General features: G+C 39.6%; 1 protein-coding gene across 3 annotated transcripts in view; it reads right to left on the bottom strand.

The window, feature by feature from the left end:
* Positions 1-12,383, bottom strand: part of GMDS (GDP-mannose 4,6-dehydratase) — a 425,916-nt gene that overhangs the window by 84,225 nt on the left and 329,308 nt on the right. The window lies entirely within an intron of this gene.

The following is a 12,383-nucleotide window of genomic DNA, read 5'->3' as shown; positions in this document are numbered from 1 at the left end:
TCTGGTGCGGGAATAGAGAATCATGGATTTTCTTGTATTTCTTTGTAAAGGCTTTTTTTTGGATGAGCTGACAGCAAGTAAAGGAATTACTTGTGTTCATTTCTACCAACCTCTCCCTAATTTTTTGCTCGATCCAGTTAACAAAGTGTGGGCAAATGTTGAAAAGGAGAAGAAAACTATGATGGAAACAATTCAGGCTTTGGCTCTCTTAGAATAAGACTATTCCTTTAATGGTAAATGTAACAAAACATATTTTTCATCTTTGAACTCTTTTTGGCTCTGGTCTAGTGACTCACAAAGTCTAAAGGCAATACCATGTCATTTACATTTAAAGACAGAAACCTAACCGGAGAGAGATATGCAGCAAGTCTAGCAAGCGGACACACTTTTATGATTATGTGGACTAGGATATCTGTTCTGCATGCCTGAACTAGAGCCTCTGCCAAAATATTTCCTCTTTCATCTCTCCCTTCTTCCCTTTTCTGTATGTAAACCCTTGCCAGCAGTAAGCACCATTTTCAAGCAACGTATCGAAAACGTGAACCAGTCTTCTCCCTCCCCAAATTTCTCTGCTTACGTAGTGTTTGCACCTGGGCTGGTGAAGGGGAAACCCCAAGCTGGACTAATACAACCCCTGTATAGGTATATATGGTTGTGATGTGTCTGCTTGCCTTGAGCATCTGGAGTATGTTGTAGATGTGTTTCACCATTAACTTCCAGTCCAGCATCCCAGTGAGAAAACATTTATTAACTGGGCTGTTATCCATGGATAACAAAGACTCAGTAGTTGAGGTTATGGTTAACTCTATATATTTGATGCTTTCCTTTCACTGTCTGCTCTAGCACTGTACATTGTTAAGATGGGCCCATAATGAGGTATCTTCAGGTTTAAGAGAAAAAAGAAACACAAATCCAACTTTCTAAGACTTTAAAGTACAATTGATGTTTTCTGCTATAGAAATAAAAGATGATTTTTCAAGAGAATGAGTAAAACCTTTTCTCTTGTCTCATGCAATGCAAGACCCAAAACAGGTATGACTGAACAGAGAATGTGGTAAATGGAAAATGTTCATGTTGGTACTAATTACTATTGCCCTGCACTGCTATACAGCATTTTTTTCCCCCAAGTCCTATACTGTCAAAAAAATCTTTTGTACATATTTCTAGGTATTACACAGAGAACTTCTGACTTTGCATTTGCCAAACACACCAAAAAAAACACCAACCAACCCCCCCCCAAAAAAAAAAAACAACCCAACAAACCCAAATCAGTAATGTTTACTTTAGGAGATGGAACATATGGTTGTAGCTTAATGCAGGGTGTATTGTCCGTGTGTTTCAGAGACAAAGAATCTGAGACTGGTGAATGTCTAGCTCTACTTACTTATCACTTGTGGAGGGCATGGGTTACCTCAAGGCTGTCAACAATTAGGGAGCAATTTCTGACTAAGTCAGAAAACATTACCACCCAGAGAGACCCAAGAGTACATTATCACCATTTATAGAAATTCTGTCTTTACAGTATTCCATACTCTATTGTCTACAAGTGGGCAGAAGAATTCAGTGGGTTGGACATGGTACTCTCTAGTGATCCCAAACCTAGCTATCCTGCTGGGGCCACCACTGAGAAGGAGAATTGAGCATTTTGGGCCAAAGCATGATCAGCCTTTACAGGGATGTGGCAGCAAAGGAGAACCTTCTCCCATATGGTGGAGCACAAAGGCCTGGCATGACTGCTGTTCCTGCATGCATCATGAGGGACTGTTTCCTTTGTGCCACAACAGACAGGGCTATTGTATCACCTCCCTCTCTGCATTGTCCCAACTCAATTGCACTGGCATGGAAAGGAGCTACTCGGCATCTTCTGCGCTGTGCGGCGTGGGGAGATGTCATGCCCACGCACTTCCTGCCTGCCTGGATGTGAAGCAGTTCCAGATGCCATCACCCAGATCCTCCTGACACAACACAGCTGACTGGCTGTGGTTTCTTAAGCTGCTACAGGAATGACCACAACTGATGTTTGTGCCCTGGAAAAGTGAGACTGGGGACATCGACTCAGAGCTCTGAACCTAAACTGACTTCCAGTTTACCTATTTATTTACTTTTGGAGGGGCAGGGAAGAAAGAAGAGGTGCTACACTGGCTGAGTCACCCACATCTGATTGACTTCTGTGACTGTTAAAAGCGTAGGTGTGTACTGGGTGTACCCGTAGGCATGAACGTGTGTTATATAAAAGAGATTATATAAAGAGACAGTGATATATACATATCTAAAAAAATCTCCTCACACACTTTCTGCACACAATAGAGGCATAGCACACATGGCTGAAAAACACTAACGAAACTCAAGTGCAGCAAAAAAGTTTTGTGATTGGAGTAAAGTATCAGCTGCCCCTGCCCAAAAGCCAACACAAAAGTGTTGGGCATGATCCCATGCTCCCTGCCACAATGGGAGTTCAGTCTAAGTAATGACTATTGCTTTAGTACTTGTTTCTGACAATGTTTTAAGGCAAGGCAAGCACGGCAGGGAGACTCTTGCCAAAGAAAACCACAGGGATGTGCTGCCAAGCATGCTGATACTCCCCAAAAGCCACTGACAGCAGGAATATGGGAGTATGCAAAATCAATGTACTCCTATGCTTTTTTTTTCCTAAAATATGACCCTTCTTGATCAGCTACTTAAACAGTAAGGGCGCACACCCAGTAAGAAAGAACCTTACTATATTGTTACAGATTGCATTTGAAAGGCAAACTGAAGTTCATGACTGAGGTCATGGTCTATCATTGCCACAAGAGTGCCACTTTTCATAAGCTCAACCCTCTCCCAATACCTACAGCAAAAGAGGTACTGCCCAAGAAGTGCAGCATCTCTCTTCCTTTCCCCTGAAGAGTCATCATCCTGTTTTCTGAGATCACCAAAAATCACAGCGTTGGTGCAAGATCTGTTGCTCAAGGAACCACCATTCATGGAAAACCCCTTCTGAACACCATTTAAGTATCTATCAGACCTCATCAGTTTAAATACAGTTTGATATGCTTCTTCCTTAACAGTGTAATGCTGAACATAAGGACTCCAACGTCTGTGTACAAAGCTTTTTCTTTGGCGTTGTCCTTTCTGCTCACACAGAGGAGACATTGAGTACTTATGACATGGCAGCTGCTTCCATTCAGAAGAGCAACATTTGCAAATCATAGACATCACTGACAGAAAAGGTATAAAATGAGAACAGATTTGAGATTAAAACATTTTCCTCTGAGAGGAAAAACATATCATTTGATAAAAAACAATGGGAAATTTACATTAAGAATCCCAAGAAAGTAAACAAACAACAAAAATCACTTTTACCAATATACATATTAGAAGTCTCCTAGGGTACAGTTAAAGAGATCAACGTTGTAACTCATTTTACAAACTTTCTCACAGATTTTCAAAGTTGCAGTTGATAAATTACCACAGAAGCAATTTGGAGTATGATTGCTGATTTACTCAAATCCTACGGTTTGGCTGTAGATGTGATCTTGTTCAGAGCTGAACTGTGTTTGGATCCATGATTTTCTTTCTTTCAAGTTAAAAGAGAACAGTTGCTACACTTAAAGACAATAATCCAACAATTATAAAGTTACTAAGATAATAAAATACCTGATAATCTTTGTGGAGCATCTTGAATGAAAACAATATCAATGTCTTCTGAAACAAAAGCTCTCACATCTGTAGGAAATACTAGGAAATACTAACTTTTCTCTTGTAAGCAGATAGGCCAATTGTTTTACAGATCTCAGGGAGGACTCGTGAAACTTTAGTAGGCAGTTTTATTAATAAAAACCACAAGAATTATAATCCAGATAAACCTTAAAGGTCAACCTTCCCTGTTAACGCAACATGATGTTTCTCACATGCACCTCAGTTGAACACAAAGTTCTCATTGTGTTATCAAAAACTAGATTACTGCTTCTTTTTTTTTTTTTTTTTCCCTTGTGTCACTAGTGTCAAAATATTGTTCTTTCAATACATGGAAGTATTTGTATACAGTTTTATAACTGATCTTTACTCGCTAGCTGGAGGCAAAAAAGAAACAGTAAAGCTGCTTGTTGGGAAACCTCACCAACAATGAAAATTAATATAGTCCTTTTTTCCTGCCAAAAAAATTTGAACAGATTTTTAGGTCCACAATGGTTTTTTTATTCTTCAAATAGTTAAATTGGAAGCGACATGTGTGACACAAAGTAATTTAAATGAAAAAATACAGAAAGGATGCATATATGCTCTGTTTCTTTTGTGTTAATTGTAGAGGATATTGTTGCAATTGCTAACAAAGGGGTGCCTCAAATTCTGTTTAAGAAAAAAGGGAAAGAAATTCAAAGCTGAACAGAGAAAAATCAGGAAAAATTTGAATTACAGAAAGTACATGAGAGTTTTAACCACTCAGATTTGTATTACCTAGAGAAGACTATAGAACAAATACGTTTCCCAGGCTCCACCTAGCAGACAATTCTAAAAGATATTTGACCCACTTCCCCCTCCCTTTTTTCCCCTTCCAGAATTAATTTTCCCTGCTATTTTTATATGAATGAAAGACAAAATACCTCTTCACAAAGCAGCAGACTCCCATTTGACAGGATTACTCACTGCTAAAGTAAAGGGTTGTACCCAGGTTGCGGTGAGGACAGAGAAGCCGTAGGGACCCGTGCCAGGAGGGACTGGTTGGGGCCACGATCCAACCACAAGAAAACAGACCAGGCTTTCAAGTCAAGCACTGGCATGTTTACTGGAGCAAAATGATCAGCCCCAAAATAATGATTGCAATGTAGATATTGATCACAAAATGTTTACAGTGCAATATTTGGCTATAAAAAGATCCTGGTTCATGCTTTTGACACCTGTTTGCCTCTTACTTCTTTCCTGGATTGCTCAGACACTTGCGGCTAAGCACAAGCTGACATGCTCCTTTTGATGGGGGTCACCGGACCAGCATGACCTATGGATCAAAATACCACCGATTTCCACACAATAAAAAACGCTGTTGTCTGTATCATGATTCAGGCAATCACTTTCTCTCTCCAGATCTTCCTTTCCTTTCCTCCCGTTTGTGAACATTGCGTTTTCAGTTTGCTAACTTCTCCTCTCAAGGTTTGTAGGTCTGCAGGGACCTGCCCAGTGCCTATCCCGAAAAGGGCCCTGACTCAGGCTAAAGCACTAGCAGTACTGTAAAAAAGTGCTCAGAGCAGCAGAGAACTGCCAGAGCGCAGGCAGATAGGCTCAGAGATAATAAATCAGTACTTCATAATGTTTATACATGTTTGAGGATATAATTGGGAAAGAAGAAGAGCAAGCTTTTAAGATTGTAAAAGTAACCAAGCAAGAGCACTGAGATTAAAAAAAATAAATCACTGTTCATAAATTTTAAGAAATCCAGGGAGATAGAGTGAGTTAATAACATAAAATTAATCTGAATTCTATTTCATAATTTACATTTCCCCCCCATATTTCCAGAATTCTTGCTTCATGCTTTTGAACACCAAGGCATTTTCCCCTCAGAATGCTACTAGTCTCCAAATGATGTCATACTCCTGAATAATAAACAATTGACTTGAAATGTTAATTTAATCTTCCTGAGGAAAACATTTACTATTCATTGGGTTCTTATAAATTTAGTTATCCTTGTCTGAATAATCTATGTAAATAAAGAACATGCTACCTTTAACACATCATTGAAACCTCACGTGCTGATTTTATTCCAGTTTTCAGTCCACTGGACTGGTGGACTGGAAAAAAAAAAGATTTTCACCATTAAGTTATTGTTATTTATGAGGCAGTGGTAAACATGTCTTCCAAACACTTCACTGTGAGTTAGTAACTATAAAAAGCAAGAAGTCACCTGAAAAAGTATCAAGATCCTAAGGTAGTCTCATTCCTGGTTCCATGGAGTTTTTCTTGTCCTTCACTAGAGCATTTCAGGTGACAACATTTTGGAATTCGATACTAAATTCTCTTGGTTGAGTACAGACAGAGACAAGAGCACAACCTTGATGCCTCAGGGATACGGTAATGCAATACAGAGGGATTTATTTTCTTTTTTATTTTTACCTCATGTCACAAGTTCAATTTTAGGCCAACAGTACCCAAAACAGCCACCACGTGATGTAGCAGCTTATGCAAAGTCTGGTGGTTTTAACCCAAGCCCTAGGACACAGGAATCCACCTCACAGATCTGCTGCCACAGCGTTAGCGTAACTGTTGCTCTGACCAAGTTCCTCTGTGCTCAGGGTCAGACACCAGTTCATGGTCTTTGTCATCTCAAACCGGGGCATGGGAATTTCAGCTAGAAAAAGTCAATGGTAAAATGATCCCAGAAGACAAAGGACATATTTTAGAATTCTGGCTGTGCAGTGCAGATGTGAAAAGGCAACAGGAAGATTTCTTTTGAGCATGCTCAGAAATACATTTGGAGGGCACTTCGTGTTGACCTTCCTCCCTTGGCTTTTGCTGGTCATTCTGATTCCACCATCATTAGTAATTAGTACTTCTGCAATGGCGGTTAGTCACAATGAATCCTAAGTCAGGGAAAGGGAAGGCTCTGCATTAAAACCGTATAAGTGGCTACTCTCCGTGGGCTAGTGTCAAAATGGAATAGAAATTTTTATTCAGTTTGTTCCCAGCAATAAATACAGTCCTGGCATCCTGGATAAATCCTTCACATAACAGCATGTGTTCTTTTATGCACCCTGGGAGCGATTCTATTTAAAGCCATGGAATTGTGGGTGTGAGACTGTAAGCACATCCACTTACCCAAAACAAAATTAAAACCTGTCTTATATTAGAGTCAGGAGAGCTGTTACGAAAAATACAAACCATATGAAGTTTTAAGTATACTTATGTTTTTTATCTGTCTCTGTGTAGCATATACAATTGACTTTCACTGCCTGAGATGAAGTGCTGACAAGTGTTTTACCATATTATTATAGAATACCCCAGTAGCATTATCACACTTCAGCTTTTGCTTGCAATAAATCTCTGCTACATGCATGTCAGAAGCCATCGCTCATATCACAACCAGACAAAGCAAGGGCCCCCCCTCCCCAGTGGACGCGAACGAAACTCTACACACACTAGGTATTCTGCCATTAAGGCTGGAATGATCCCCGCAGGCCAGACACCAGGAACAACGTTCCCACAAGCATTACTTGGCGAGGGCCAGAGGTCTGTTCTCAGGCAAATAACAGTGGCATAGGCATGAGTCATTGCAGAATGCAATGGATTTATCACCACAACATTATCATCCCTTATATGCTGGTTTCCATGTGCAAGTCTTTTCAATTATATATATATTTTTTAATTCTCAGAGATTTATAACTCCACTGCTGAAACGTATTTCACATGAACACAATTCTCTGCTCTGTGTATATATATATATATATTTAATAGCTATACCATAAGCCATATTCTAATTGCATAGGTCCAGCTTTAGGTCCAACCTATTTATTGGTTTCAGTTTGGTCAAAGCAAATGATGAACATACACCATCTGTGGTGTCCCAATCCCAGTGGTGACACCGACTCTTTTTGTGGCTTTGACTAAAGCATTAAATCATATCTCCTAAATTTTGCTGTCTGTGAAGCTGGAGTGATCATATTTATGCAACTAGAGTGCTGTAAGAAAATTAAGGGTAGCACAGACATTTCATGAAGATGTGCATTATTTGTTATAGAATTAGATGCCTTTGCCTGCACTTCTATAGTGAAAAAAAGTTATTTTTCCCTCTAAAAGGTGAGAATTCCAACATTCTTCCTTAATGCTGACTATATCTGAGCTAATTAAAAAACAAATTAAAGGAGCAAGGAAACCCAAGGATGAGAGCGCACGGAAATGATTGTTAGATTACACATTCCAAAACCCAATGAAATAGACATTTCTTGAGATAACTGCACATTTCCGTTGTGATGCCAGAGATAAGCGAAATAACTACTCAGGCGATCAAGATACTAATAAGCAAGCTACAGTGGTTTCCTGGTGTCTTTTTCTCTCTTGCCTAATCTTCAGCAATTTTTCCCCCCCTTTTTGCACAATAATTGAGGGAAACCTGGAAATAAACTCTCTGAATCTTTTCCCACAGACATAAGCTTCATCCATCAAACCATGCCTGACTTCACATGAGGTTCATTTCATGAATTTCTATGGGTTTCATGAATGTCAGAGCCTGACTGTCAATGTAAAAAAGAGGAAACTGGGGCCTGTAGTTCATGTTAGTGTATTATGCACCCTGGGACGCTGACGCTGCAGTATTTTCTGCATCAGACCAAAGAGGTGGTTGTAAACCCAGGTATGAAACAAACTATTGCATCAAATGGTTAAACAATAACTCAACTTCTTGTTAAACCCCCTCGTTTAGTATTCTTCCTCTTTCCAGCACAAAGAAAAAGACTGAAGCATGGGAGCATGTGGGAAGGAAAGGGAATGAAACCATCTAGCTGCACATCCCAGGGAAACATCTAAAGCCTGAGACCGCTGCAGTCGGACCTCCCTCGAATCCTGCTCTCTCTAGCTGCCACCTCTTCCCAGTCCCCACACTGACCCCCTGAATCAAGCCAGATGGGACTGGCGGAGACATGTCAAGGAAGTGCTGAAAAGGTGACTTGGGTCTCTGGCAGCTAGTCTGGAGCTCGTTTCTATGCGAAATCTCTGGGGGCTGCTGCTTTGCAATTTCTCAGGAATGTTTAATTCTCCTCATCCCTTTGCTGAGTCTCTCTGGAGAGGTCATGGAGGCCTGTGACATCCCTGGAGGGCACTGCCTAACTAAATTAGCATGAGATAACTTTGGACATTCTTCCAAACAAGAAAATACAAGGGAGAGAATTTCATTAAAAGCAGAAGACTAGGTGATCCAAGTTAATCCCAGCCCAGAGCTGCTGCAGAAATGTTCTCTGTTTATATTTTGACTTTACTCTCTGCTACAGAGTTCACTGACTATAATGGAAGCTGTGTTAAGTGCACAACTTGACCTCAGTTGACCAAATCTTAGTTTCATAATAAAGACAAAAAGTGGGTTTGGCAGCTCTAAAAGGTTTGATTAGTTGCTGTTTTGCCTGTTATAATTCATACATATATGTGTGTAGGCTTAGCATTCATTAGCAACCCAAATATGACCAATTCCCAAACTTGCCGCCTTTTTTTTCTTTACTTTTTGAGCACACAAAGTTTTGTTTAGGTCCCCTCAGTGGATGAAGGAAAAAAAAAATCTACCTCAGGAGGTAGAAAGAAAAAGACAATTTAGAGAGAGGGAACGTTGACATCTGCAGACACTTCTGCAATAGTGTGCTTCCCATGCAACACAAGGGTAGGGTGAGACGCAAAGATAGCTCAACACACCCAGTACTATCCCACCTCATCTTCCAACAGGGAAAGAATCCTATCAAATACCTCCAAAACAAGGATTTGATTCTCTGTTTACAAATAGGATGGGGAGCAAATTAGAAATTTTTTGCTTGGGCTAAGGTTAGGAGGAGGTGAAATAAACATGTACTGAAAAAACCTCATTGCCTGAGATTGATGTATTGGAAAAACTGGATGGTGAGACCCAGGAATTCACACTTCAAAGTAATATTAAATATATTGGTAGCAATAAACTGAGGCCACCTATTTGAGTGCAATATGAATGCAAACCTTATTATTCTTACAAACCTGAGATTAGAAAGTGAAATCTTACTTTATTAAATAGTCTTCATAAGCCAGTCCTGCATAACAGCATGTTTTGGATATATTTGGACAAATACTTCTTCTGAGAAGGCAAGAAGAAAAGGAAAAGGTACAAAAGTTCATGCAGTTCACATTAAGGACAGCCCAACGTGCTCTCTCCCTTCAGGAAGGAAATATTAGCATGGCCTCTCAGCTACTCTCTGAGAGCAACAATCTGCTGGGTGACATGACTTCAAGTTGACAGATCTTGGGGCACCAACAGGCTAAACTAGGCTTCTGACGCCTGTCACAGTTGTCTCTTTTTCACAGAAGGACTGCTGCTTTGCCATAGGTGCCACTGAGTTTGTACATGCACAGTTAAAAATCAAAGCAAATTTTCCCACTTAGCTTTTCCAGAAAAACTGAGTGTCTGTTTAATAGGTCCCTTCTCGAGTCTTCCTCAGAAAGATGGAGAGATACATGAAAGGTGGAAGTTATTCCAACAGACTGGAGAAAATTCATGAAAATCAACTCTTCCTTCCCCAGTGAATGCTCCTTCCCCCTCCCTAAAGCTTGTTTCACCACCAAAATCAGAAATCAGGCATGTGGGCCCAACGCTGCCCTCCTAGAGTCAGTCAAATCTTTGCTATAGACTTCTGTGAGGATGGAATTTCATTCCGAGTGTAGGAGTCTGTCATGGCCAGAGGCAAAAAAAAGAGGGTGTTTTCCACACAGGCTCTGCTTTTCTACTTTTGTGCCCCTTGGGAAACTGGTGCAATTAGATCCCTATTATTATATACTGGAATGGCACATTTGGCACTGCACATGAGTTTATGTACTTTAAGAAGTTTATGTACTTAAAAAACAGGGAAATTTTAAATATAAGTTACTTTCTTTCAAACACCAGACTTTATATATAAACAGTTCAGAGCTGCTATAGTCTGCTATAGTAATTAGGAAAAAAATGCATGTGAAATATATGATAAGCTGGCAGAGAAAGATTGCTAAATAAGATTCTTCCCCCTTTTTAATGCCAAAACAAGAGATAACAATTCATATTTGCATCCAAAAAATAATAAAACTAACTTCAAATATTTGAATAAGAACCACAAGGAAAGAGACCTAAATTTATAGCTATAGGCTTTTGTCTTTATTGTAGGGCTGCCTGGAAAGGTGCAAATAGGGAAATTAATCTAAACAAACTAAAGGTGTGATCTCAACAAATCTACTTATAACTGCATGACACGCATTCCTTGTCAGAATGGGAGCCCTACCTTTTATCTACCTAAATTCGGGACACTTTGGTCCAGAATACAAGCCCCCACTGGGTTTAACACAGCTGAACTGATCTACTGTACAGTTTCATCCAGACTGGTTTTCCTGGACCAGAACCATCTGTGTACTGCACTACGAGGAACAACATGCATGGTGAATGATAGACTCTGGGAGTTCTTACTATAAACACTGATTTTTTTTTGCCTTAACTTGATCTGAAGACAGCTCATCTTGTGTTCAGCCTCCTTAAAAACCTACTTACTTTCTCCTCCATGAGTTTTAACTGATACATTAGTCTGCATTGCCCCGAATTATCAGCAATTGTATTTTGAAGTATTTACCAAATAATCTGTTTTGTCTCTTGAGAAAACAGCAATCAAGAGTGAAGAGAATCTTTGCATTTTCAAATACAGCATGCACAGCAGGACATGCATGAACAATATGTACCCACCCTGATATATCTTATGCATATCCTGGTATGTCGATTAGTCTGTAATATGCTTTCAGATATTTTTGGGTAAAGGTATCCCAGAAACCTAAATAGTTTTAATCATAGCTGCGCTTTTACAGGCCTTACCAGAGCAGACCTAGGTAGTGAGGAAGGATTTCATCTTTATGTCACAGGGCAAGAAAGGAAGATGCCTTTTTTCCAGCTCCCCCAGCAATTCAATGCCTGGAGGAGCAACAGGAAAGAAGCCATGGCGACCTCTGAACTTATGGAAGCAGCTGCCAGCTCGGCAGGAGGAGCATTGCTGATGGACTGTAGTACCTACCATTAGAAGAAACCTTTAAGCCAGTTCTCTCTCCCTCTCCCTCCCTACCTCCTTCTTTCTCTCTCTTTCTTTTTACATCCTCTACCCCTAAATTATACAAATGGAAGAGCAGGGGAGGACTTTCAGAAACCTCAGGAGTCCGCTTGTTATGAGACTGGATAAAGAAGTTGCCAAGTTAAAGTTTCCAGTTATCCATACAAAATCAAAACAATATAATTGCTGTATTGAGCAAGCAAGGCATAACTTTGTTTAAGATATGATTTATGTATTATTTCAACCTTCTTCAAACACTTTGTCTTTTGGCATATTAATGTTCTCACTCTCTGAATTTAAACTTCTAAAAAATATTTAAACTTTTAAAAAAAATTCAAACTTGGCAGATATGAAACAAACCTATGTCTCATATGTAGAGGAAAAATACCACACAAAAGGAAAATGCTGAGTTTTCTAATTCTAGTTTTAAAGTCTTCTAGCCAGTTATTACAATAGAGTTTAGCAACAACTTATTTCCTCTACCTTTGAGAAAAAGAAGTTATTAAAAGAATACGAAGCAAAGTAATTGCACATGGTAAGAGGAATTTTTATTTTTTAAGATAAAAAGTGTGAGAATGTCAGGGAAACCAGAACACAGCTGACATCCTGATTCTGAATAATCTAACACACACG

Source organism: Falco punctatus (assembly GCF_963210335.1).
Source record: "Falco punctatus genome assembly, chromosome: 3".
Classification (NCBI taxonomy): domain Eukaryota; kingdom Metazoa; phylum Chordata; class Aves; order Falconiformes; family Falconidae; genus Falco; species Falco punctatus.
This window is presented reverse-complemented; position numbering and strand designations above follow the sequence as displayed.